Source organism: Schistocerca serialis, chromosome 4, assembly GCF_023864345.2.
Source record: "Schistocerca serialis cubense isolate TAMUIC-IGC-003099 chromosome 4, iqSchSeri2.2, whole genome shotgun sequence".
Taxonomy (NCBI): domain Eukaryota; kingdom Metazoa; phylum Arthropoda; class Insecta; order Orthoptera; family Acrididae; genus Schistocerca; species Schistocerca serialis.
Genome location: NC_064641.1, coordinates 781054219 through 781081236, shown reverse-complemented (window position 1 = coordinate 781081236; position 27018 = coordinate 781054219). Strand labels below are relative to the sequence as shown.

Here is a 27018-nt window from a genome sequence, read left to right as displayed (position 1 = left end):
TCTTGCAGTGGTCAGACGCCACTTGCATCCACTCTGTAGCCAAAAAACTGAACTTCCTTGACGGCGAAAATACATTTTGATGGGTTCGCTATTAGTCTTTGTGCACGCAAACGTTCAAACACTTCGTCAAATGCTGCATATGTTCCGCTTCAGAGGCAGCCACAACGAGCAAATGGTTCAAATGGCTCTGAGCACTATGGGACTTAACATCTATGGTCATCAGTCTCCCAGAACTTAGAACTACTTAAACCTATCTAACCTAAGGACATCACACAACACCCAGTCATCACGAGGCAGAGAAAATCCCTGACCCCGCCGGGAACCGAACCCAGGAACCCGGGCGTGGGAAGCGAGAACGCTACCGCACAACCACGAGCTGCGGACGCACAACGAGCACATCCTCTATACAGGGTGAGGCAGCTAATCCATAACACCCCTTGTACCTCCCTGGCCGTAATAGATACAAAGATGCCGTTTGGACAGTGAATTGCAGGGACAGGGGATACTTGAATACATCACATTTCATGTTTGTGCTAATTTTTATCACAGATATATGACGCCATCTTTGGTTTTCTTAAGTGGAACCCCATGTTAAATTCTAGCGTAACTTGATGAGCTTAAAAAGACGGTTTCAAATATGTGTACATCATAATATTTAGTTGAATAGTTATTGAGACACAGATATGTTCTCGTATCGTGTTCGTCCTTCGAAGCGGCGTTGTCCAGTGCGACCTTCTCTGTTGTGTAGAGTACATGGTAAACGTCTCGAGTCCGTCCTTACACAAACACGCCCATTTACCCGACAATACTAATACATACTGCAATATTTTGCGCAAAAACTAACTGATAATGTCGCGCAAATATTATTTAGTTATTTGACAACTGTGATACCAAAACAGTAGACAACATACAGTATTAAAATACTACAAGATGTTAAAACATTTTAAGTAACAGAAATACAAATGTAAATGAGGAGGCCCTTATTGGTCACGATTATCTCATACGTATTTGTTTCGCATTTTAAAATATTTAATATTGATCACAATACGAAGCAAATACACACAAAGATGCAAAATACATACTGTAAATGATACAAAACTTTACTGAAGCATGTGCTCAAAATGCTCATTGCTCCCCACAGAAAAAAAATCAAGAAGGGTCAGATCAGGAGACCGGGCTGGCCACTTCACTTCGGCACGTCGTCCTGTCCAACAGTCCGGGAACTTTTCATTTAACAGCTCTAGAGCCACACGGGAACAGCCCGCATCTCGTGGTCGTGCGGTAGCGTTTTCGCTTCCCACGCCCGGGTTCCCGGGTTCGATTCCCGGCGGGGTCAGGGATTTTCTCTGCCTCGTGATGGCTGGGTGTTGTGTGATGTCCTTAGGTTAGTTAGGTTTAAGTAGTTCTAAGTTCTAGGGGACTGATGACCATAGATGTTAAGTCCTATAGTGCTCAAAGCCATTTGAACCACTCGGGAAGAGTGAGCAGGACAGCCGTCATGTTGGAACCACATGCACTGACGCGTAGTTAGTGGTACCTCTTCCAGCTAAATGGGCAGAACGTTTCGCAGGAACTGTGCGCAATTATTGCCATTTAGTATACCCGGAATGACGTACGGCTCCACAATGACATTTCCGACGATGCCACACCACACGTTAACACTCCACGGTTGCTGATCCTGTACCTGTCGAAGCCAATAAGGGTTCTCTACTGACCAGTAATGCATATTATGCAAATTCACATTACCGTGGTTCGTGAAAGTTGCTTCATCAGTAAAAAGCACCCATTGAAAAAACGTTGGATCATTTTGTAGGCGCTGGATAGCAAACCGGCAAAATTCCTGGCGCCGTCCGAAATCCACTCCTGAGAGTGCTTGATGTAATGAGAGGTGAAACAGATGAAATCTATGCCGATGCAATATGCGTAGAACACTTCTCTGGCTTATACCACATTCCGAGGCGATACGCCGCGACGAAACAGTAGGGCCGTTATGCACCAACGCTAGAACGCCCTCTTCATGTACCTCGCCAGTTGCAGTTTTCTGCCTTGTCCTCTGTATGGCGTTCCATGATCCCGACTCAAGTAGTTTCTTGCAAATACGTGGAAGAAGCTGGCGCGTAGGTAGCTCACGATCAGGATACAGCTCTCCGTATCGCTTTATTGCTCTAACAGTATTTCTTCTGCTTTCACCATACACTAGAAGCATATCTAACTTTTCTTCGTTGGTGTACATGTCTGCTCCAAGAAACTGTGACGGAAATGTGATATCTCACTACTTCAGTAGCACATTTATACCCTTCTCTCCAGCTACCTCGTGCGTCACCTTGCGACGTTATAGAGAAGCAGGAATACAACGCCTGCCCTGTTAAGTTCCTCAGTGGTCAACAGGAAAGGTCGCATTGGACAACGCCGCTTCGAAGAACGAACACGATACGAAACATGTGTGACTCAAAAACTATTCGCCTAAGTATATGATATACACATATTTCAAACGATCTTTTAAAGCCCATCATGTTACGCTAAAATTTAACATAGGGTTCCATTTAAAAAAACAAAGATGGCCTCATATCTCTGTAATAAAAAATAGCACAAACATGAAATGTATTCAAGTATCCCCTGTTCCTGCAATTCACTGTCCAAACTGCATCTTTACATCTTTTACGGTTGGGGAGATCAAGGGGTGTTATGACTTAACTGCCTAATAAAATGGTTCAAATGGCTCTGAGCACTATGCGACTTAACTTCTGAGGTCATCAGTCACCTAGAACTTAGAACTAATTAAACCTAACTACCCTAAGGACATCACACACATCCATGCCCGAGGCAGGATTCGAACCTGCGACCGTAGCGGTCGACCGGTTCCAGACTGTAGCGCCTAGAACCGCACGGCCACTCCTGCCGGCTGCTGCCTAATATAACTATATAATTCTAGTTCATGCATTACCCCGTTTATGAAAGTCTGCGCTGCATTATAGAGCCCAAATAACATTCGTGTGAACTCGCATAAACCAAACGCCGTAGTGACAGCTGTCTTGGGAACGTCTTCATGGGCAACCGGAATCTAGTAGAATGCTCTGACCAAATCTATTTTTAAAAAAATCGTTTTGCTTTGTATCCCGGCAGAGGTATCCTCTATATGCAGCATGGGACATCTGTCCGGAATCTTTATGGCATGTAATTGCCGGTAACCACCGCAGGGATGCCAACCGTTCTTCATTTTGGGTACCACGTGAAGAAGGGCTGCCCAGTTGCTTCTCGAAGAGCGGAAAATAACTTATGGGGTGCTAAACGACGAGGGCATACATAATTTGGTGGGCTTGGGGTAGAGAGGATGTGATGAACTGTCGGGTGTTTGACAAGTGCTAACGTTTTTGATTGCCTCGTGATCTCCTGGAAATCTTTTAGTAGTCGTTTATATTTCATGTTCCTAGCGTTCACTCTGACTGTCGTAGTAGTAGTAGTAGTTTAGTTCAACTTGCCTTATGCAGCCATGTTCGTTGTCGCGTCGCTTAATCGCTGCAGACCTAGTCCTGGTACGAGATCGTAGAACGCCAGGAAGTCTGCTCCTAGTATGAGGTCTATACATTAACCACAGTAGACATTCACTCAAAGGTACGACGCAGTGGTAAAGTGGCGTATCCGAATGTCGTAAGCTTTGTATCATTTGCAGCACACAGGCAAGCATCGTAGCGGCTGCGACGTGGTAACTTGGTTGCCGGGATGAACGTGATTGTAGCTGCTACTGTATTAGCATCACGATTCGCTTTACACTGTTGTATACACTTCCGTGCGTCTTCGCCCAAATTTTCTGTGGTACCAGCATATGTTCTATGTCGCTGGCAAACGATTTCGAGGCCGGCCGCTGTGGCCCAGCGGTTCTCGGCGTTCCAGTCTGGAACCGCACGAGCGCTACGGTCGCAGGTTCGAATCCTACCTCGGGCATGGATGTGTGTGATGTCCTTCCTTAGGTTACTTAGGTTTAAGTAGTTCTAAGTTCTAGGGGACTGATGACCTCAGAAGTTAAGTCGCATAGTGCTCAGAGCCATTGAGTCCCATAGTGCTCAGAGCGGTTTAAACAATTTGAACGATTTCGACTACTTTTTCGTCGACGTGTGCGTTGCTTTTATTGTGATTTGTATTGTAAGCCCGCATAATTTGAGTCTGTAGTGACGACAAAGTCGCTGAGGCTGTGTTATCTTCCGCATAAGCCATCGTCGCGACACTTGTCGTCTGATATATTTCCGCTATGCGGTCAGCTGTTTGCGCTAATGCGTTCAGATCTACGGGACTTCCATTGATAGTCGGCATTGTCATATATAGCGTAATACATCGTCACTGACAGTATTATTTGTAAGAGTACGCAGGCGACGAACCAGTAGCTACGGAGTTCTGTTGCCTGATTCCCCTGTTATTACAAGCTTCTCCAGACGTTTAGCTTCGGACAGCGACAGTCGCATAATCAAAGCATTCTTTATGGCAGCACATCCTTCGGTTTCCGGAAGCGTAGCGAGAATACCTTGGACGTCTGCGGCAAGATCTTCCATTAACGCAGCTACCACGTAACCATATTTCATCTGGCGTAATATATGCTAAGATGAACTGGTTCTCTAATTGCGCGAACCAAAACACGTGTTACGTCGGCAAAAAGGCGGTGGTTTGATCATAACCCTGCTGATAACTCCATTACTCGATGCTGGCTCGGTAAGCACTGGGAAGGAATTCATCTCTGTGCTGAATGAATAACCGACGCGGCTGGCGCGGTAATAACAGTCGTAGTTATGGCGCGTAATGTCGAACCTGGCGTGGAAGTCGTGTTTTGCGTGATCACGTCGGGCAGCACCAGTTATATGTGGTTAATTAGAGAAAAAATTGATTTGCACGTATAAATTAATTACACAGAAGTATGTTGTTAGCATGATATTCAGTGTCACGAGACAAAACAAGGAATAACTATATAATCAAAACAAAGAATAAACACACTGGCCGGCCGTGGTGGCCGAGCGGTTCTAGGCGCTTCAATCTGGAACCGGTCGCGCGGTTCGAATCCTGCCTCAGGCATGGATGTGTGTGATGTCCTTAGGTTAGTTAGGTTTAAGTAGTTTTAAGTTCTAGGGGACTGATGACCTGAGATGTTCAGTCCCATAGTGCTCAGAGCCATTTGAACCATTTTTTGAAACACAATGCGGTACGGAACCATGGAACTCTCGAACAGTCTACACCACTGTACCGCGGAATGTATATAATGGGAGTCACTATAAACGTTTTATTAAACGAAGACTAATGTTAACTGACAAATAATAGTCTGAAAGACCTTTCAAGTCCAAACAAAGATGTACAATTTACTACAGGTTTTCGTAACTGCGGTAAATTTCAAGCAAAGAGTTTTAGATACGCTACGACTATATAGTTCAAAAAGAGAAATAAATACAATTTTTAAAGAGAATTACTTGAGTGTCAAAGACATATATTGTGATTGTATTATAGATATTACAAATCTAATTGCACTTTGCAAAAAAAAAAAAAAAAGAAATCAGAGTTATTACCATAAAAGAAAAATAAAAGAAATCCAGTGTATGTAGTAAAATATATCGCTGACTTGGCTTGTGGCTTAGTCGCTGTGAGGCTACGATAAATTTTACAGAACAAAAGAACGCAATTTTCGCTGGAGGGAATATCATTGATAAAAAGTTTACGTAAGTAGTTTTTGCTACTGATACTGACTTGATACCATTGAGAGAATGGTTTTACTGTTAATATGCACTCTCATGTTAATTTTTAACAGGCCTAGTCTAAACAGATTTGCTATAATAAACTGGTACAAGTCTGCGATATAAATAATCGTATACTCGTAGCTCGTGCTGAGCGATAACAGTAAGTCTTAAAATCATTTAAGTTACTTACCACGGCTAAAGAAACTCCATTACGCCTGTGGAAGAGTTGTTAAGCTGATAAAATCTGTTAACTGAATTTACGTTAAAAGAGAACTAACTGTGATGACCTTTGAGTACGATTAATACTTTTAAAAAATCCGTTAAGAACTAAGGAATTTTTGTGAGAATCTAGTAAGTTAGATGCGTGATAGCTCGAACTGCTTATACATACACTAAACGTTTTGTGCTGGAAAAGCTGTATTCAGATGCGATGGGAAACAGGGACCAGTTAAACTAGAGGTCAACGTGAACAGGTATGTCAAGTGTCGACCACATAGTGACAATCAAACTTACTGTACTCGTCTAGAAGGTGTTACGAGAATTAAACTGTCAGTCGTACTTGTTTATGAAGTGGCGCAGTGCATCGTCTACATGGCTAATAACCGGTGAGTGAGTAATTGTTGGATTAGAGGCGCTTCAGGTCTGTCGCTGGGTGAAGTCCTCACCTAGGGCTGGTTCAGGCAGCGATGATGCGAAGTTGTTTCGGCTGTGAGAGACGGCGGCTGCAAGCAGACTGTAGACGTCAGACGTCAGACATCAGGGAGCTGGCTGGGAACGTGCGCAGACCTTGGCGGCGAGTTGTCTGAGTTTGCGGCGGACGTGCTGGGTCAGAGCGGAGGAAGTTGGCTGCTCGAGTGAACTGCTCTCTGACGCACGCACAGGGAAGAGAGAATCTCTTTCTTACGTTAAAATCGGCTTTGTTATATGGATTCTCCTCAACAATTGTGATGACATCAATGCAAATGGTTGTAGCTGCATTACACTCATTTAAAAATACAATCTAAGACAAAAAATACAAAAAAATACGACGCACCACGAAGAAATTATCCGAACCGGACCGAACAAAAGATTACAGTATAAGAAAAAACTGGATGATATATTCAAGAGAAAGAACTTCACAATTTGTGCGTGTCAATAACGACTAGGACCTCCTCTGGCCTTTATGAAATCAGTTATTCACCGTGGCACTGATTAATAGAGGTTTTGAATCTCGTCCTGAGGGATACTGTGCCAAATTCTGTCCAACTGGCGCGTTAGCTCGTCAAAATGCTGAGGGATGTGTCTTGTCCATAATACATCTACATCTACATGACTACTCTGCAATTCACATTTAAGTGCTTGGCAGAGGGTTCATCGAACCACAATCACACTATCTCTCTACCATTGCACTCCCGAACAGCGCACGGGAAAAACGAACACCTAAACCTTTCTGTTCGAGCTCTGATTTCTCTTATTTTATTTTGATGATCATTCCTACCTATGTAGGTTGGGCTCAACAAAATATTTTCGCATTCGGAAGAGAAAGTTGGTGACTGAAATTTCGTAAATAGATCTCGCCACGACGAAAAACGTCTTTGCCGTAATGACTTCCATCCCAATTCGCGTATCATATCTGCCACACTCTCTGCCCTACTACGTGATAATACAAAACGAGCTGCCCTTTTTTGCACCCTTTCGATGTCCTCCGTCAATCCCACCTGGTAAGTATCCCACACCGCGCAGCAACATTCTAACAGAGGACGAACGAGTGTAGTGTAAGCTGTCTCTTTAGTGGACTTGTTGCATCTTCTAAGTGTCCTGCCAATGAAACGCAACCTTTGGCTAGCCTTCCCCACAATATTATCTATGTGGTCTTTCCAACTGAAGTTGTTCGTAATTTTAACACCCAGGTACTTAGTTGAATTGACAGCCTTGAGAATTGTACTATTTATCGAGTAATCGAATTCCAACGGACTTCTTTTGGAACTCATGTGGATCACCTCACACTTTTCGTTATTTAGCGTCAACTGCCACCTGCCACACCATACAGCAATCTTTTCTAAATCGCTTTGCAACTGATACTGGTCTTCGGATGACCTTACTAGACGGTAAATTACAGCATCATCTGCGAACGACCTAAGAGAACTGCTCAGATTGTCACCCAGGTCATTTATATAGATCAGGAACAGCAGAGGTCCCAGGACACTTCCTTGGGGAACACCTGATATCACTTCAGTTTTACTCGATGATTTGCCGTCTATTACTACGAACTGCGACCTTCCTGACAGGAAATCACGAATCCAGTCGCACAACTGAGACGATACCCCGTAGGCCCGCAGCTTGATTAGAAGTCGCTTGTGAGGAACGGTGTCAAAAGCTTTCCGGAAATCTAGAAATACGGAATCAACTTGAGATCCCCTGTCGATAGCGGCCATTACTTCGTGCGAATAAAGGGCTAGCTGCGTTGCACAAGAACGATGTTTTCTGAAACCATGCTGATTACGTATCAACAGATCGTTCCCTTCGAGGTGATTCATAATGTTTGAATACAGTATATGCTCCAAAACCCTACTTCAGACGTTGTTAATTGGAGAGAGATCCGGCGACCTTACTGGCCAAGGAATGGGTTTGGCAAGCACGAAGACAAGAACTAGCTCTGGTACGGCGCGCCGCGAAATTTGAATCCCCGCCAGACGTCATGGACGTCGAAGACCCCTAGAGGTCTCTGCACCACCGCGCCGTAAGCTGTAAGCGCCTGCCTCTCGCTCAGCCAGCGAGTCTAACCGTTGCTCGAGTCTTGACATATCGCCTTGGCAACAGACAGCCTGTTTTCCGTTCTTTGTTTTCATTACTAGTGGACGTCTTGAATTCGTTTGGTTGTCTCTGTCACTTCGTTGCTTCTTACGTGTTGTCGTCGTAAGGTCTCTTTCCATCGCCCGTCGTTGTTTCGTGTCCGTCCGTTCCGTTCGTTTGTTTATTCGCGGCCTCTCTCCGTTTGGTCCCGCCGCCCTTTCTCGGCCACCCCGTGACCGTTCCGGTCGCGGTTACAACAGTAGCCGTGTGCGGGTGGGCATTATCTTGTTGGAATGTAAGCCCCGGATGCACTGCCATGAAGAGCAACAAAACGTGGCGTGTAATATCGTCACGTACCGGTGTGCTATAATGGTGCCGTCAATGATAACCAAAGGGGTCCTGGTACGAAAAGAAATGGCACCCTGGTTGTCGGGCTGTAGGTGAGCGATAGTAAGATTGCTATCCCACTGCTGTCCACAATGTCACCAGACATGTCATCGGCCTGGAATCTCATTGACTGAAATAGGATCGTCTTGAGTTGTGAGTTCCGCTTCGAAATGAGCCCTGATGACCAGTGGGGAGCCGGCCGCGGTGGCCGAGCGGTTCTAGGCGCTTCAGTCCAGAACCGCGCTGCTGCTACGGTCGCAGGTTCGAATCCTGCCTCGGGCGTGGATGTGTGTGATGTCCTTAGGTTAGTTAGTTTTAAGTAGTTCTAAGTCTAGGGGACTGATGACCTCGGATGTTAAGTCCCATTGTGCTTAGAGCCATTTGAACCAAGGGGTACGTTTCTGGAGATGTCCCGGACAGCGGTGAGATACTAAAACGGCCCGACAACCAGGAGTGATGGTCTGGGGTGACATTTGTTTTCATTCCATAATTCCTTTGTTTGTCATCCATGGCACTCTGCAGCACAGCGGTATGTCGACGATATTCTACGCCCCGTTTTGTTGCTCTTCATGGCAAGCCATCAGTGTCTAACATTTCAGCAAGATAATGCCCAACCACAGGGTTGTACAGAAGAATGCTGAAGATTAGATGTGTAGATCACATAACTAATGAGGAGGTATTGAATAGAATTGGGGAGAAGAGAAATTTGTGGCACGACTAGAAGAAGGGATCGGTTGGTAGGACATATTCTGAGGCATCAAGGGATCACCAATTTAGTATTGGAGGGCAGCGTGGAGGGTATAAATCGTAGTGGGAGACCAAGAGATGAATACACTAAACAGATTCAGAAGGATATAGGTTGAAGCAGGTACTGCGAGATGAAAAAATGTTCATATGTGTGTGAAATCATATGGGACTTAACTGCTAAAGTCATCAGTGCCTAAGTTTACACACTACGTAACCTAGATTATCCTAAGGACAAACAGATACACCCATGCCCGAGGGAGGACTCTAAGCTCTGCCGGGATCAGCCGCACAGTCCATGACAGCAGCGCCTAAGACCGCTCGGCTAATCCCGCGTGGCCTGCGAGATGAAGAAGCTTGCACAGGATAGAGTAGCATGGAGAGCTGCATGAAACCAGTCTCTGGACTGGAGACTTCAACAACAACAATGCCCAACCGCACATAACGAGCGCTTCTGCTGCTTGTCTTCGTCCTTACCAAACCCAGAAAGGTCACCGGATCTCTCTTTGTCAGAGAACGTTTGGAACGTTATGCGTAGGTCTCTCCAACCATCTCGGGACATCGACGATTTAATGCGTCAGTTGGACAGAATTTGGCACGATATCCAACAAGATGCCGTTCGACAACCCTATCAACCACAGCGAAGCCGAATAACTGCGTAAGGACCAGAGGTGGACCAACACGTTACCGACTTGCTAAATTTGTGAAACTCTTTCTCTTGAATAAATTTACTTGTAATCATTTGTTTGTCTGTAGAAATACATCACATCTATACCAATTCGAAACAGCCACATAGAAAAAGGATATTATCGAGGTAATTACGTGTTTCTACAATGTAATTTCACTCTATGTGTACTAACGCAATAAGATAAAAAATTCTATAGATCGTCCACTAAAAAAAACATTTACGAGGATGAGTCGAATGAAAACCTTAAATTTGTAATAACAAATCGAAATTTCGCGCCGTTATCCTATTCGTAGGTAAGCGTGCTACAAACAGCGTGCAGAATGGACTGTAGATGGCAGCAAGTGCAAATGCACACATACCGTCGCAGTATCAGTATAAAGATGGCCGCCCCACTTGCGACTTGCACCAGGGAAGAACAGCGTTCTGTTATTCGGTTTTTGCGTAGCGAAGGTGTGAAACCTATTGAAATTCATCGACGAATGAAGGTTCAGAATGGTGATGCATGTTTGTCATAGCATCAAGTCTACGAATGGAGTAGGAAGTGCGCAAATGGTGTGACTTCAGTGGGAGATGCTCCTCGTCCAGGTCAGGCACAACGAGTTGTGACTCCACAGAACATTGCAGCAGTTGAAGCCATAGTGAAGGAAAACCGCTGAGTGACACTGAATGGCACTGCAGCATGTTTACAGATTAGTCATGGGTCAGCACACCACGTTGTGCATGATGTGCTCCAGTTTCACAAAGTGTCTGCAAGATGGGTGCCACGGCAGCTGATTCCTGAAATGAGAGAACGACGTGTTGATGCTTGTGAAGAATTTCTTCGACACTTTGAACGAGAAGGTGATTGCTTGCTTGCAAGAATCGTTACTGGGGACGAAACCTGGGTTCTCTTCCACCAACCGGAAAAGAAAAAAGCGAGCAAGTAATGGCGCCAGTCCTCATCACCAAGTGATTTCCATATGTTTCGACCACTCAAAGACGCAATGGGAGGAAAGAAGTTCCGTTCTGATGAAGAGGTACGCCACGCGGTGCATGAGTGGTTGCGTGGACTACCAAAAGAATTTTTTTCTAAAGGAATTTATGCACTTTGTAAGCGCTGGAGGACTTGCATTGAGCGTGGGGGAGATTATGTTGAAAAGTGATACAGCTTTGTACTACTTCTGCACAATAAGTAATATTTAAAAAAATATTGAAGGTTTTCATTTGACTCACCCTCGTACTATATAATAAGTCATGGAACTTCTACAGATGAAAACAGGTAGTGAGTTATTATGCTTCTTTTAACCTAACATTCTTTTCTTTCTGTCACTACCACATCTATATGGTTGACAGGCGAATACAGCGTAACTCATAAGTACCTCTGAGGTTTCGGACGAGGCTCCTTCCTTTTCCGTGGTCATCAGTCCCCTAGAACTTAGAACTACTTAAACCTAACTAACCTAAGGACAACACACAACAACCAGTCATCACGAGGCAGAGAAAATCCCTGACCCCGCCGGGAATCGAACCCGGGAACCCGGGCGCGGAAAGCAGGAACGCTACCGCACGACCACGAGCTGCGGACGCCCACCCTCTGTCCCCCACCACTCCGCACCCCCACACGAAACAGAAATGGTACACCCGATCTGCTTGCCTCTAGTGCTGTCCCACGTGCGAGTGTGTTCGATACGGTTGTGAGCCGTGTAGCCGAGGCGGGATGCGTGTACCCGCCCGATATACGCCTAGTCTGATGTGGTAAACCGTCTAGAAATCACATACAGGCTGAACAGCACACCGAGTCTCGTCGTTAATCCGCAAAGCGGATTCCATTCGGTGCTGGCATGTCTCCCTGAATTACCGAAGCGGCATGCTGATGAGCGAGGCTATGCGGACGGGTTTCGGTTTCAGAAGGAGACTGCGCAGGAACTGCAAAGCACACTGAAAAATGGCACATTGTAAGTGGGCTGTTTAGGTTTTTATGTTGGTAATGCCACGTAGCGCTCTGTATGAAAATCACTGGCTGTGCTGTGTGCAGTCTGTGACTGATTTGCATTGTTGGAATATTTACTATTGTAGCGTTGGGCAGTTGGATGTGAACAGCGCGTAGCATTGCGCAGTTGCAGGTGAGCCGCCAGCAGTGGTGGATGTGGGGAGAGAGATGGCAGAATTTTGACAGCGGACGATCTAGACGTGTGTCCATCAGAAAGAGAAAATTTATAATTGTATAGACACCAGTTCTTCAAATTAAGTTTCACTTCACTGCACACGTTTCTGTTGGTCATAGAATATGCACAATATGTGAAGAAAAGGGACTTCTAGTGGTCGCACATGTGTTGATAATTTATCAAGGGACTAGTTAACGGTATTGCTGGTTATAAGGACATACCAAAAAGTTTGTGAGTGCACAAGTGGTGGTTTATGGACTTGCTATATTGTCTGCAAGACTCTTTAATGGTGATTGTGCACCCGCACAGTCGCAACACATGGCTGCTGGCCATCTCTACAAGGACTACAGTGGGTCTATACCTTTGACGACCCACCAATACCGTTATTTCTACAAGGACTCAGTGGGTCTGCACCTCTGGTAGCCCACCAATACCATAATCTCTACCAGGACTACAGTGGGTCTGCTCTGTGATGACCTACCTACCAATATTCTTCAAAACTTCGACTGACTCTGCTGTGGGTTTGTTCTGTTGTGACCCATTACCTGTCTGCATGTCAAGAGTCACCACAGTCTTTCCGTTGGAAGGACAACACTACTTCTTCAAGACTGCATGGAAATCCACTACTTCCGTGCGCATTTCCTTTTTCTGATCAGACTTTGTGCAATGCAATTACTACTGTGATGAATGATCAGGACTGTCTTTATGGACTGTGAGAAAATTTTAGCTTTTGACCAACATTCTATCAATAAGTGTGAGCATTTGATTTCCTTGTTATTGTAATTATGAAAAATTTTATCAAATCATTATTGGTCACAGCCCAAAACAATTTGAAAATTTTTTTGTGGGGAACATTGGTGTAAGTAGGCTGTTTAGGTTTTTATGTTGGTAATGCCACGTAGCGCTCTGTATGAAAATCACTGGCTGTGCTGTGTGCAGGCTGTGGCTGATTTGCATTGTTGGAATATTTGCTATTGTAGTGTTGGGCAGTTGGATGTGAACAGTGCGTGGAGGTGAGCCGCCAGCAGTGGTGGATGTAGGAAGAGAGATGGCAGAGTTTTGAAAGCGTATGAATCTGGACGTGTGTCCATCAGAAAGAGTAAATTTGTAATACTGGGTGTCATGAACTGATATATATATGATGACTTTTGAATATTATAAAGGTAAATACATTGTTTGTTCTCTATCAAAATCTTTCATTTTCTAACTGTTCCTATCAGTAGTTAGTACCTTCAGTAGTTAGAATCTTTAATTTAGCTGGCAGTATTGGCACTCGCTGTATTGCAGTAGTTCGAGTAACGAAGATTTTTGTGAGGTAAGTAATTCATGAAAGGTATGGGCTATTGTTAGTCAGGGCCATTCTTTTGTAGGGGTTATTGAAAGTCAGATTGCGTTGCGCTAAAAATATTGTGTGTCAGTTTAGTGTTGATCAGAATAAGTAAAAAGAGAAATGTTTGAGTACGTTCAGTTCTGCTCAGCTGTTTGAAAATCAAATAACGTAAGAGGTTTACCAGCACAGTCATTCATAAATTTTTCTAAGGGGAGATTTCAACATATCAGTAGATAGAAAGTGTCTGCAAGTTTAGATTCGTACACCGTGCAGTAGCTGACCTGTGTGGCATGTGTTTCAGAACATGTAGACACATCACCCGACATAGCCTACTGTGTTCATAACATGAATAAACTGATGTAAACATTACATCATATAACCTTCCGCGTTTGCTGCAATCTCATTGGATTTCGTTTCACTTACAGTTAAATACGATAACAAGAATACGTTTTATACTGTGCATTACAAGCACATTGACTGAGCGATAATATGGGACAACAGCTTTACCGGCACATTTAACTTGGACATTAGTGGTTAGTCAGTTGGTCCAACTAACCTGCAGTAATGTATGCAGTTGCAGCTACGACGTAGAAAGAGTCCAGCAGAGAAATAATATAGCTTATAATGTTATTCAGTTTTTAAAGAGAATGAAATAATATTCGGCAAAACTTCAACAATACCTCACGCTTCTTAAGGGAGGAGACGGAAAGCATAACATGCTCTCGTTCTTAGCCATCATAGTATGAGGGCAGTTCGGAAAGAGGCTGTTCGGAAAGTAAGGGCCGATCGCGGTCGCGAAATGAAAACCAGTGAAAATCCAAAAAAAATTTATTCGCAGCAGTTGACCACACCTTCCAGCTACCTTCCTTAAATGGACATTTGTCGTGGCGTTGTACAAACTTTCGAGTACCCTCATCGCAGAAAGCAGGCGCCTGTGCTCTGCGCCAATTCTCTGCGCTGGTCCGCCTTTTGTGGTTTGCGCCAAAATGTTGTCTTCATAGCCAGCACTTCATGTGAGCAGAGACGGACAACGGAGAAAGCCAATTAAGAACTGTATTGTGGGTGATAAAACATTTCCCAACGAAAACGCTGCATGAGTGTCTTCATTGCACCTGCAGAATGTTGCTGAAAATTGTCTTGCAGAAAGAAACGCACGACGTTTATGTTATGTGGGCTGCATAGCTTCAGGCGAATCTCTCACTAGATCCACATACTTGGCGGTAGACACTGTTGTTTTAGGCGTTTCTATGAGATCACTTTGAGCTCTGAACGAAAAGAGCGACTTGAAGCGATCGACAGGCGCGCTAAAGACACTGCCCAACACATCGGAGCAAATTTCCAACAGATTTTCACAGTGGTTTCCATTTCGTGCCTAATCGGACCTTACTTTCCGAATAAGCCTCGTATTTTTATTAAAACCAGCGGTGATGAAAATTCGTAACTTATAAACAGGATAGAATTTCTGCGCGAGATATATGTGACGCAAAAGCTGCAGGAATTTCACCGTACAGTTAAATATTGAAGCGACCGAAGGTATTAACTTACAGATAGTCATCTGGTAATCTCTCAGTTCCTTCCATATCCGAATACGAGAATAACATTTCAGTACTGGAACTGCATCTGCTACGTTGATAACGAGTCGATCAATAACAGAACTCAATCCAACCAAGCGCGACATTTTCTCCTCTTCTTTTATGAATTGTCGTGCTGTATCCCACCAGCGTTCGACTCCGACGCGTGTCAAAGCTTTGTGCGTTAGTTTCAGTACGTCTGGCAGCTTAAATGCCTCGTTATTTGTCGCTACAAATCCCTTAACTTGGCTCAGGATCAGTTTTGTTGGGTTCCTGTTGCAGCGGTACGGCGGCAACCGTAAAAATGTATCGTTTGAATGGTGTGTTCAGTGCTGCGAAAACTATTGTTCTTCGTGTTTTCACGACGCTTATAGCTCTGACTCGCGTGAGACTGCACCTGTGCTACAAAACGCTGGACATGTCCAAATAAAGAGTACTTAAATTTCATTTTTGTCCTAAAATGTAAACTGTAATGATTTCTTAATTTAAACAACCTTTATTAACAATATTTTATGAAGTATCGTTTATTAAGAATTTATATTTGCAATGAAAACTGCAATTTTCTGTGCAGTATGTAATTACAAATAAGAAGACGTCAATTTCTAATTAAAATAATGGTTAGATATTTGTTAATTATCATATATTTGATGGGTTTTACATGTAAAGGATGTAGGTATTCCAAATTTAACGAAAACAAGAACAACCAAGGCGATATTTGAACCCTCGATAAAAGGATTTATCGTGGAGCATCATTCTACTGCACTACCGATTTTTTTTTAGTTTCAGCTATGTATCCTGTATTCAAAAATTCCCTAACTTCAGTAAATACAGTTCCTCAGAAAATTTCAAAGATGATTTTCTCTGAAAACTTGTCAAAAATGCTGAGAATGACTTCTTCCAGGCCACTTTTTGACGGTGTTCCACACGCGGGTTTCCCTACGGTGCAGAAAGCAGCGCCAGACATTTTCACATTGCGTATCAACAACGTAGCAATCAGAGCACAACAGTAAACATACCGTGATTGTACACGATTTTTGAAATAAAACGTAAGTTTCTAAAATATTTATAAAAACGTTGATGGCTGTCACACATTAGAATATCTTAAAGGTTCATTTATCTTAACGCAGTAATAAGATACCTAATACATAAAGTGGTACCTACTTCCAGGAGCGTGACAACACGAATGTACATGTGCCACGGCTGCTAACCAGTCGTTGCGTTTGTGTTTGTTTACATCAAGTTTATTATTATGATGAACAAAATACACATATCGTCACATCAAATAAGTTCGTACCCGGAAATAGACAACCCAGTAAACAAATTTCCAAAGCCTGGGCCTTCCCTTACAGCAATGCAGCGACTTCAGTTAGCTGCACGCACGTGTCGAGTTTTACCACGTCAAAAATGGTATCCGTATGGAGCATATGTAGTGTGAGTTAAAAACTTGACAAGGTAATACAGGGTGATTCAAAAAGAATACCACAACTTTAGGAATTTAAAACTCTGCAACGACAAAAGGCAGAGCTAAGCACTATCTGTCGGCGAATTAAGGGAGCTATAAAGTTTCATTTAGTTGTACATTTGTTCGCCATTTCAGCCAATAAAGTTTTTGGTCCCTTTTTCTTCGAAGGTGCTACTGTAACTGGACTACAGTATCTGGAGATGTTAGAGAATTGGCTGTTCCCTCAGCTCGAACAAGAAGCACAACAATTCATATTTCAGCAGGATGGAGCGCCACCACATTGGCACTTATCTGTCCGTAACTACCTGAACGTCAACTACCCGAGGCGATGGATCGGCCGCCAGGCAGCCCGTGACAGAGCACTTCATCACTGGCCTCCAAGAAGCCCTGATCTTACCCCCTGCGATTTTTTCTTATGGGGGTATGTTAAGGATATGGTGTTTCGGCCACCTCTCCCAGCCACCATTGATGATTTGAAACGAGGAATAACAGCAGCTATCCAAACTGTTACGCCTGATATGCTACAGAGAGTGTGGAACGAGTTGGAGTATCGGGTTGATATTGCTCGTGTGTCTGGAGGGGGCCATACTGAACATCTCTGAACTTGTTTTTGAGTGAAAAAAAACTTTTTAAATACTCTTTGTAATGATGTATAACAGAAGGTTATATTATGTTTCTTTCATTAAATACACATTTTTAAAGTTGTGGTATTCTTTTTGAATCACCCTGTATATCCACTAATGTGTGTCATTTTCCAGTACGTCTTTTAGTCTCACACAGCCGTCTTATGAAACCCCAGAGGTACTTGTGAGTAACTCTGGATAGTTGGTTAATTTACACGAACACACAGGACAAAAAATTGCGCTCCCGTGTAACAGTGTCTCTACCGTTGAGAGTGGCCTCAATTTGGGGAGTAACAGTGTTCACAAGCTTCTTCTGCTATACCTTATCCACCTGAAGGCAGACACGGTGAAGATTTTGTTTGCTATCTTTCATCTGCATTTCCACGTAGTCCCAGATATTTGCTACCCAACTAAGATCGGGTGAATTATTGGACCAATCGACGTGCGACAGCGTGGCTGGGTGTTCATGAAACCAAAACCATTCAACTGTCTTCATGTCGCGTAACAGCAGTGCAGACAGCACGCTTATAATAGGTCCACACGACATGCCTTCAAGTAGATACTTTCCATTTCATGTCTTTTATGGTCCACCGTAGACAAAACCTGTATATGCTCACTAAGAACCTCTATGCCTCGGCAGATACACGCTATTTCTCATCGTAGTCTCCATCAAGCTCCACTCACAGGCACCGCCGACGTGGAATTATAATTACAATCAACTTCACCCAAATCTCACTTAGAACCAATTGTGTACTACCCATTTTAAACACAGGCAAGAACATCTAAACTCTGTCACTCCTGCCAACGAGCGCAGTTGTTACAGGTGTTACAGGGGATCGCAGCTTTACAGACAAGTAGCATTACCGTAAGACATGGCTAAAAGTGGAGGCCAGTAGTAACATCCTTAGGAAGATATTTAGTTGTTTATGGGGCCCTCAACGAACTTCAAAAACAACAAAATGTTCAGTGTCCTAATCGATCTTCCTACGCCAAAGAAGTCGACAGGACAGAATAGGCACATCCAGACTTACTGCCCCTAGTTCGCAGCTTACACTACTTTCCAAGACTGAGGCCCAGGAAGAACAAAAATTGCGATTTCCAGTGGTCACAAGCAACTGCGAATACAGAAAACCGTGGACTACTTGTTTATCTGCCGGCTCTGTTTCATGTTCTTCACCGAGGAAAATCTATTTCAAGCATCTTCAGATGCTCTTAAGATTTTCCGCTTTTCGTGATACATGGTGTGAATCTTCTATTCCTCAGTACCCAGATTATCTGTGCCCTTCTGTTAACTTTCTTTACGTTTTCAGTAAGTTTTTCGTTTCCTTGTGTTGATGATTATAACAAGAATAAGTAAAACACACGCTCATCTCTTACTTATTGTGGACAAACTGTTCTGCACGCCTTCCAAGTTTGTATTCACTCGGTCCATACCTTTCTGGTTGGTTCGTATTTTCCTGGCGTTGCATTTTTTTTCACAAACAATAGTGTAAGAAGATACATTCGCACTGAGACTAAGAGATCATTGCGTCGAATGTCACGTGAGCTCCAATAGTCACTGTGGAACGTCCAGTTAGAAGGTGACTGAAGCCGTTCAAATGTCAACTGCTTAAATTGAACGACGTCCACTTAATCAAATTCTCCGAGTTTCTGCGTCAGTTGCAGTGAGTACCGATTACAGCTAGTGCATAAGAACTTATTTTTCGTAACAAAAGGTGTTCAGGTGAATCTAAAACACCAGGGGAGAACTTGCAAAGCTGACTCAATTTTACACTCACACAGATTTGCCACGACTACCTGGATTGCGACATTCCGGTTTATAGATTTTTGTAGCTCGCTTGTTTACCGCATCATACGAATAGAAAAAGTCACTAAAAGAAAAGACACTCGTCTTAGTATAGGAAAATAACGTACATACTTTTTCTTCAGAACCGTGCTTTGGTTCTTTGTTATAAATTTTGTTCTCGGAATTTATGTACACCCTGTATTCTTGCTCGAGATTAAAGCAGTATATCACGCCGTCCACAGCGATCGTTATGAGTATGTTCATCCACTCGGTCACCGTTCTTTCTTTCTTGACGTTGCTGGCCGTTATTAAAGCTGTTCTTATGCGACGTGTATCTTCCGGGCTCTCCTAGAGCCTTACTGCTGCTGTAAATACCTTATTAAGAAATACCTCTCCACTCTTTATATCCACTTTCAGACCTTTAACAAACCTGTGCATAATATTTCGAAAAATTCGATCAGGATGAGTTTCTGGTATGTCTTTGCCTTCGTACTTTCGTCCATTCTATTATTGCATAGTACACCGCACCGTTTCGCATCTGATGCTATTACAGCACTTCAACGATAATACGAGTACAAAGTTTTGGAACGACGTATTTGGATTAAAATGTTAAATTTCCTGTCCTCAATGCTTTATCTGTGGAGTCAGTGCCGAGCGACCTATGAATTCTTAACTCTTCATTAAAAATTGTTGAATGACAATGTCCCACTAAAAGCACATACACTGAAGCGCGAAAGAAACTGGTATAGGCATGCGTATTCAAATACAGAGATATATGTAAACAGGCAGAACAAAGCGCTGTGGTCGGCAACGCCTATATAAGAAAACAAGTGTCTGGCGCAGTTGTTAGATCGGTTACTGCTGCTACAATGGCAGGTTATGAGGATTTAAGTGAGTTTGAACGTGATGTTATAGTCGGCGCACGAACAATGAGACACAGCATCTCCGAGGTAGCGATGAAGTGGGAATTTTCCCGTACGACCATTTGACGAGCGTACCGTGAATATCAGGAATCCGGTAAAACATCAAATCTCCGACATCGCTGCGGCCGAGAAAAGATCCTGCAAGAAAAGGCCCAACGACAACTGAAGAGAATCGTTCAACCTGACAGATGTGTTCCGCAAATTGCTGCACATTTCACTGCTATGCCATCGACAACTGTCAGCATGCGAACCATGCAACGAAACATCACCGACACTGAACTGTTGGTGACTGGAAACATGTTTCCCGGTCGGACGATTCTCGTTTCAAATTGTATCGAGCGGATGGACGTGAACGGGTATGGAGACAACCTCATGAATCCATGGACCCTGCATGACAGCAGGTGCTGTTCAAGCTGGTGGGGGCGTGTGCAGTTGGACTGATATGGGACCCCAAATACGCCTAAATACGACTCTGACAGGTGACACGTACATAAGTGTGTCCGCAAGTCGTGGTCGTGCGGTAGCGTTCTCGCTTCCCACGCCCGGGTTCCCGGGTTCGATTCCCGGCGGGGTCCGGGATTTTCTCTGCCTCGTGATGACTTGGTGCTGTGTGATGTCCTTAGGCTAGTTAGGTTTAAGTAGTTCTAAGTTCTAGGGGACTGATGACCATAGATGTTAAGTCCCATAGTGCTCAGAGCCATTTGAACCATTTGAATGTAAGCATCCTGTCTGATCACCTGTATCCGTTCATGTCCATTGTGCATTCCAACGGAATTGGGCAATTCCAACAGGACAATGCGACACTCCACACGTCCAGAATTGCTACAGAGTGGCTTCAGTAACACTCATCTCTCGCCCCTCCCTCCCCCCTCGTACTCTTACGGATTTATGGACAGCCATGGAGTGTTATCAGCCATTATAGCTTCCGATCATTGAAATCAATGGTGAATGTTGAAAATTTGTGCCCAACTGGAATTCGAACTAGGCCTTCTCCTTAGGACGTAGATGCTGTGACCACTGAGCCATCCGGGCACAGCGGTCGTTGCAACTGCGCGGACTATCATAGCACGTCTCCCGTGAGACCCAAATTCTCAACTTATCCACATACTACTAATTTATTGCCCCTCGCATTTCACCGGTTCCTGTAAGAGTTTGGGCCTGGTGTGCATCCGTACTGTAGCGATCACAGGCCATCTCGCCTTATACGTATAGAGAGCGCGCGCGTGTGTGTGTGTGTGTGTGTGTGTGTGTGTGTGTGTGTGTGTCGAAGTTGTTCTTTCGGACGTGTTCAAAAGAACAGACACCATTTTTTGATCCAGCAACCATTATGAATTAAGGCACGAAGGAATTACAGTCATTGGCTGCGAGCGGCTATTGATTGAAATCAATAGAGAAGGTTGATACAGTTAAGGCGAGACGGCCAATGCATCTTCAGTGCAGACGTACACCAGGCTCTAACTCATAAGGGAATCGACGAGATGCAGCGAGTAATGAGGATAATGGGCACTGGGTATTACATTAGTAATGTGTGGATAAGTTGAGAATTTGGGTGTGATGGGAGGCGTGCTACGGTAGGGAGCCTGTGAAGTTATAAGGACCACTGTTCCGGATCGCTAAGTGGTGAGAGCATCTGCCTAGATAACAGGAGACCAGAGTTCGAATCCCGGTCCAGCACAACTTTCTTTATTGATTTCAATCAATGCTGTGTGTGTGTGTGTGTGTGTGTGTGTGTGTGTGTGTGTGTGTGTGTGTGTGTGTGGTTTGAGGTTTTCGGGCGCTAAACAGCATGGTCATCAGCGCCCAAACGCATAGAAACAGGAACACATGCGGTGAACGGACGAAGACGGACAGCGAACAAGGAGAACGGCTAAAAGACACGCAGTTCCAAATCCTCACATACAGAGGCAAAACAAGAGGAGAAGAAACGCACTAAAAAAGGAGAGGAAACACAAGGAAAAGAGAACAGAAATCGAAGTGAAACAAGTAGGTTATCGTGACTGGCGGATCTCTTACCTAAAACCTGGGTGAGCCAGTCACCCAGCAGCACATTAAAATCCTCTCCCTAAAATCTGAGGCAACAAATTGGACAGGACACAAAACCGTAAGACCTTAACCACAGTCGTTGCGTCGTCTTGCAAAATAGAGGGCAAATCCGGTGGCAAGGAAACCACCGCCCTCTGATCAGAGAATAAAAGACAGTCAAGTAAAATGTGGCGGACAGTAATCTGGACGCCACAAGTACTGCAGATTGGGGGGTCCTCCCGCCGGAGTAAAAAACCATGCGTTAAGGGACTGTGCCCGATGCGGAGGCGAGTGAGGAGAACCTCATCCCGCCTGAATAACTGGTAGGACGTACGCCATGGCCGCGGGGTGGCCTTGACCAGACGCAGCTTATTTTCACCGACTGCCAGCCACTCCTCTTCCCATTTACGCATAACACGAAAACGCAAAAGGGAGGTAACAGCATGGAGGGAGACGGCACATTCAACAATGCTCTCTCGCGGCCAGTGCTTGTAATTATTTTGTGTCTTCAACTGAAAGCTTTTAGATTAAGAGCATAACTGGTCTGTAGCTCATGACAAACTACGTATATGAGCTAGACCTGCAAGAATTTCGAGTACTGAAGAGTGATAATCAGCACTCAAAACTCACAGAACATCTATAAAATGGGTGCCTAAACAATATAGTACCTTCACACAATAGAAAGGAGAGTGTTCATGTAAGTAAGGAACCATTTGTTGTGGCATATTAGAGCGAAACTGGTTTTCGACCTCGACCTGTGTCCTTTCAGTGTGATAAGTTTCATCAAGATCGATCAAGTCACCAGCAATGGACGAGCAGTTTGCTACGTCCTTCTCACGCCTAGCTCCTAATATTGCTACTCAGAAGCTGAGGCTTCGCCTGGAAGCAGTGACCTCGGTGCCGTATGGATTCACCGGGCAGAATGCGAGTAATTTCACTCATGGAGGCAACGTGCGGTTAGCTCCGTCGTAAATTAACCTCTTGAGCAAGCAGTATATAGTCTCATACCTACTCCGTGCTGCAGTTTCTTCACATCATGCCCCTTGCAGTTGGTGTACTGTGCTGCTATAAACTGATAAATTGCGGCACCTGATAGGATTGCGAAAAGCTACCTCCAACAAATAAAAATGAGGCTGACATCACGGAGTGTTTTTTGATATTATCGTAATATATATCTCATATTAAGATACACATCCAACACTTAAGTTAAGGCCGGCCGGAGTGGCCGAGCGGTTCTAGGCGCTACAGTCTGGAACTGCGCGACCGCTACGGTCGTAGGTTCGAATCCTGCCTCGGGCATGGATGTGTGTGGTGTCCTTAGGTTAGTTAGGTTTAAGTAGTTCTAAGTTCTAGGGGACTGATGACCTCAGTAGTTAAGTCCCATAGTGCTCAGAGCCATTTTTGAATTTAAGTTAGGACCAACACGAAGATCTCGAGTGGATGGCGCCTGACAGCCGCCTTGGTAAGCTACAGTACCGACTACGTAACGTCGTGATATTTCGCAACTCTGTGCTTTTCTCGAGTGCTACGTCCCCATCTTGTCTTTAACAAAAGATTACTCACAAAGGTATTATTTTAACTGGTTGTTGGAGCTGGCATTTGTAAGTGGTATGATAGTTAAACTAAATCAGTTAAACAAAGAACTACAAGGAAAAAACCAAATTGTGATAAATTTTATGTCTTTTACATTTTTTTATACAAAATCTTGACCTTTGATAGCACATTTACAGAAATTAACAATTTCCTCAAATAGAGTCAGAACTGTCGGATCAACAAACCTCATTGGATCAACAAGCTACAAAGAAGCATACAGTCGATCTGACAGCAATGAAGACAGAGTCTTAAATCCGATTTTCAGAATTCAAGGCAAAGGAACTTGTTCTAGCTTTCATAGCCCAATATTTCCAAAAAGTGAATGCGGAAGATATTTCAAATAAAATTAGTACTCTTTGCTCTTTTGTTGGGACTGAACTTGAAGAGGAAATAATTCGATTTCAAAATGACACTTTCTTCGATTCAGTATGCAATGAAGATAACTTTTGGAAATTAGTGAATCTAAAACGCTTCCCTAACACTGTAAAAGCGGCGTCACACGTTTTGCCGATTTATTATCATATCGTTTTATTATCATTTATCTTTGTGAGGCAGCGTTTTGAGTAATCAACGTAATGGAATCTAAGTCTAGAAATGAATTGACTGATCCATATATTTCACATTGTGTTAGGTTGGTTCTGATAATTATTCACCAGATCATAATAAACTTGCTAATGACATCCAAAGCCAAGTATCTCACTAACCGTTTTCAACGTTTTTTAGGTGAACAATTAATTTTTTTCACAACCGTAACATCTCGAAAATTGAGTTGTGAGTCTACAATTTTTCATGGAGAAAAAATTACCTTTTATGCATTTCGTGTGATTAAAATGTTTAAGAAACAATTCTTACTGCGTTGTAATAATGTCACTATTATGACCAGTGACTGAGAGACTTAAAATTTTCTACATCCAAAATAAGTTGTTACTTGTAATTAAAGTTACGAATGTTTGGCACCCATTCTTTGAGTCATCCCCGATCTTTATGTCGGTGTGCAAGATATATTCTGACATAGTGAGCCACTCATTACACCACAGAGCTGCTACGAGATGCACTAAAATTAAAACTGGTGCTGAAAATATTTCATGCACTTTAAGATAGGCAACCTAACTTCCCTCACCCAACCCAGGTGCAAATGATGTAAGTTGCGTTGCATGAAATATTTTCAGAGTCAGTTTTAATTTTTGTCCACACTGTGCAACAGTGGTGTGAACGATTTAGGTTTGAGATCTACTGGATGCAATTTAATCCACTCAGAGATCTACTGGCTTAAAAATTCATAATGGCTTACGTACAAAACAATACCGTAGCAAAAATTAACCATTTTAATCACACGAATACATAAAAGGTAATTTTCTCTCCATGAAAATTTGTGCGCCTACTGCTCGATTTTCTAGCTTTTACTAGTGGAAAAAATTAAAATGTACACCATCATAAAAGTTGAAAAAGGTTTAGTGAGATACTTGGCTCTGGATGTCGTTGGCCAGCTTATTATAATCTGATGAATAATTTGTCAGAGCCAACCTTACGCAGTCTGAAAGATGTGGATCAGTCAGTTTATTTCTAGACTTAAATTTTACCATGTTCATAGCTGAAAACGCTGTCTCACCTAGAGAAACTGATCCAAAGAAATGGTAAAACGTGCGAGGTCGTTTCTATAGTGTTAGGGTTGGGATTTAGACGCACTAATTTTCGGAATTTATCTTCCTTGTATTCTGAATTTAAGGAACTGTCATTAAGGAATCGAATTATTTCCTCTTGAAGTTCAGTTTCACCAAAAGAGAAAAGAGTACTCATTTTATTTGAGATATATTCAACATCCACTGAGATATGAAAGCTAGAACAAGTTTCATTGCCTTGGATTCTGAAAATCAGTTTTCAAACTCTGACTTCGGTGCTATCAGGTCGGCTGTATACTTCTTCGCAGCTTCTTGATATAGTGACGTTTGTTGATCCGACAGTTCTCACGCATTTGAGGAAAGGATTTCACATTTAATTCTGTAACTGGGCTATCCAAAGGTCAAGTTTTCGCATGAAAAAATTGTAGAAGACCTAAGACTTACGACAGTTCGGTTTCTTCCTTAAGTTTTTTGTTTTACTCATTTAGTAATACCACTTACAAATGCCAGCTCCAACAACAAGCTCAAATGATGATTTTGGAGTTATCGTCCTCTCTTTCAGACACAAAAAACTTCATCGCTGTCGGAAGTTCTCTAAATCTCAGCCATCGAATTTCGGCGTGCAGTAGCAGGTCTCCGTACGGGCTATCCAATTCTTCTAAAAGAAGTCTAAACTTTCTTGTCTATAGTAATTGTGAGCTAATTTAATTCACACTTTTTATAACAATACTCATAACATGTACCATTTTCAAAACTTTGTCCACAAAGAACTTGAAAAATGCACGATACAATGATGCAAAAAAGGCGGAAAAGATTCGTCGTTTCCACACACGATAACAAATCCTTTGTATCTGCGTAACATGCAAAGCGCTCCATCAGTAGTTAGAGACGCAAGTTTCGGAACTGGCAAAATCATTTTCAGAAAGGAAGGATCTGAATGCATTGTAAAAATCTGCTCTTCGTGAAGTGTCTTCCAAGGCCAAAATTGTATGTAAGTCTTCTTTTACACTGAAATCCGAAAAAAATCAGTCTTACAGAAATCGTAACTTGACTACTGTGCAATCGTCAAATTGTTTTGCCTGTTTCATCAGCACTTCGGACACACAAAATGATGCTATGTTTGAACAAAGACTTTTTGTACAGGCTTTACAAGACACTACTGCTGTGATTGTAATTTACTCTGAAGATTAGATAGTTTCTTCGTACTCAACCCACTACCAACAGCCGCTTCCGTTTCGGAGTCTTTGTGACCGTTCTAAAACGGCTATCTATGGCAACGGCTTTACAGCAGTTGATACACCGGTTCCCTTCAGATCACCGAAGTTCAGCGCTGTCTGGGGTGGCTGGCACTTGGATGGTGACCATCTAGGCCTCCATGCGCTGTTGCCATTTTTCAGGGTGCACTCAGCCCCGTGATGCCAACTGAGGAGCTACTCGACCGAATAGTAGTGACTCCAGTCAAAGAAATCCATCACAACGACGGGGAGAGTGGTGTGCTGACCATGCGCCCCTCCTATCCACATCCTCAATGAGGATGACATGGCGGTCGGATGGTCCCGATGGGTCACTTATGACCTGAAGATTGAGTGGTTTAAAATGACTATCTATAAATCGCTTTTTAGACATGGCTGACCTTCATTGCT

General features: G+C 43.4%; 2 protein-coding genes across 4 annotated transcripts in view; one reads left to right on the top strand and one right to left on the bottom strand.

Moving 5' to 3' along the window:
• Positions 1 to 27018, top strand: part of LOC126474763 (GTP-binding protein Rhes) — a 626634-nt gene that overhangs the window by 54915 nt on the left and 544701 nt on the right. The gene's annotated exons all lie outside the window — the stretch shown is intronic.
• Positions 1 to 27018, bottom strand: part of LOC126473356 (calcium uptake protein 3, mitochondrial-like) — a 588948-nt gene that overhangs the window by 205386 nt on the left and 356544 nt on the right. Inside the window, exon 1 of one of the 3 annotated variants that reach the window (XM_050100358.1) lies at positions 6377 to 6497. The exons of the other annotated variants lie outside the window; for them this stretch is intronic. The gene's annotated coding sequence lies outside the window, so the exon portion shown is untranslated. Of the gene's footprint in view, positions 1 to 6376; positions 6498 to 27018 lie in introns of those variants that run through there. 3 annotated transcript variants of the gene reach the window in all.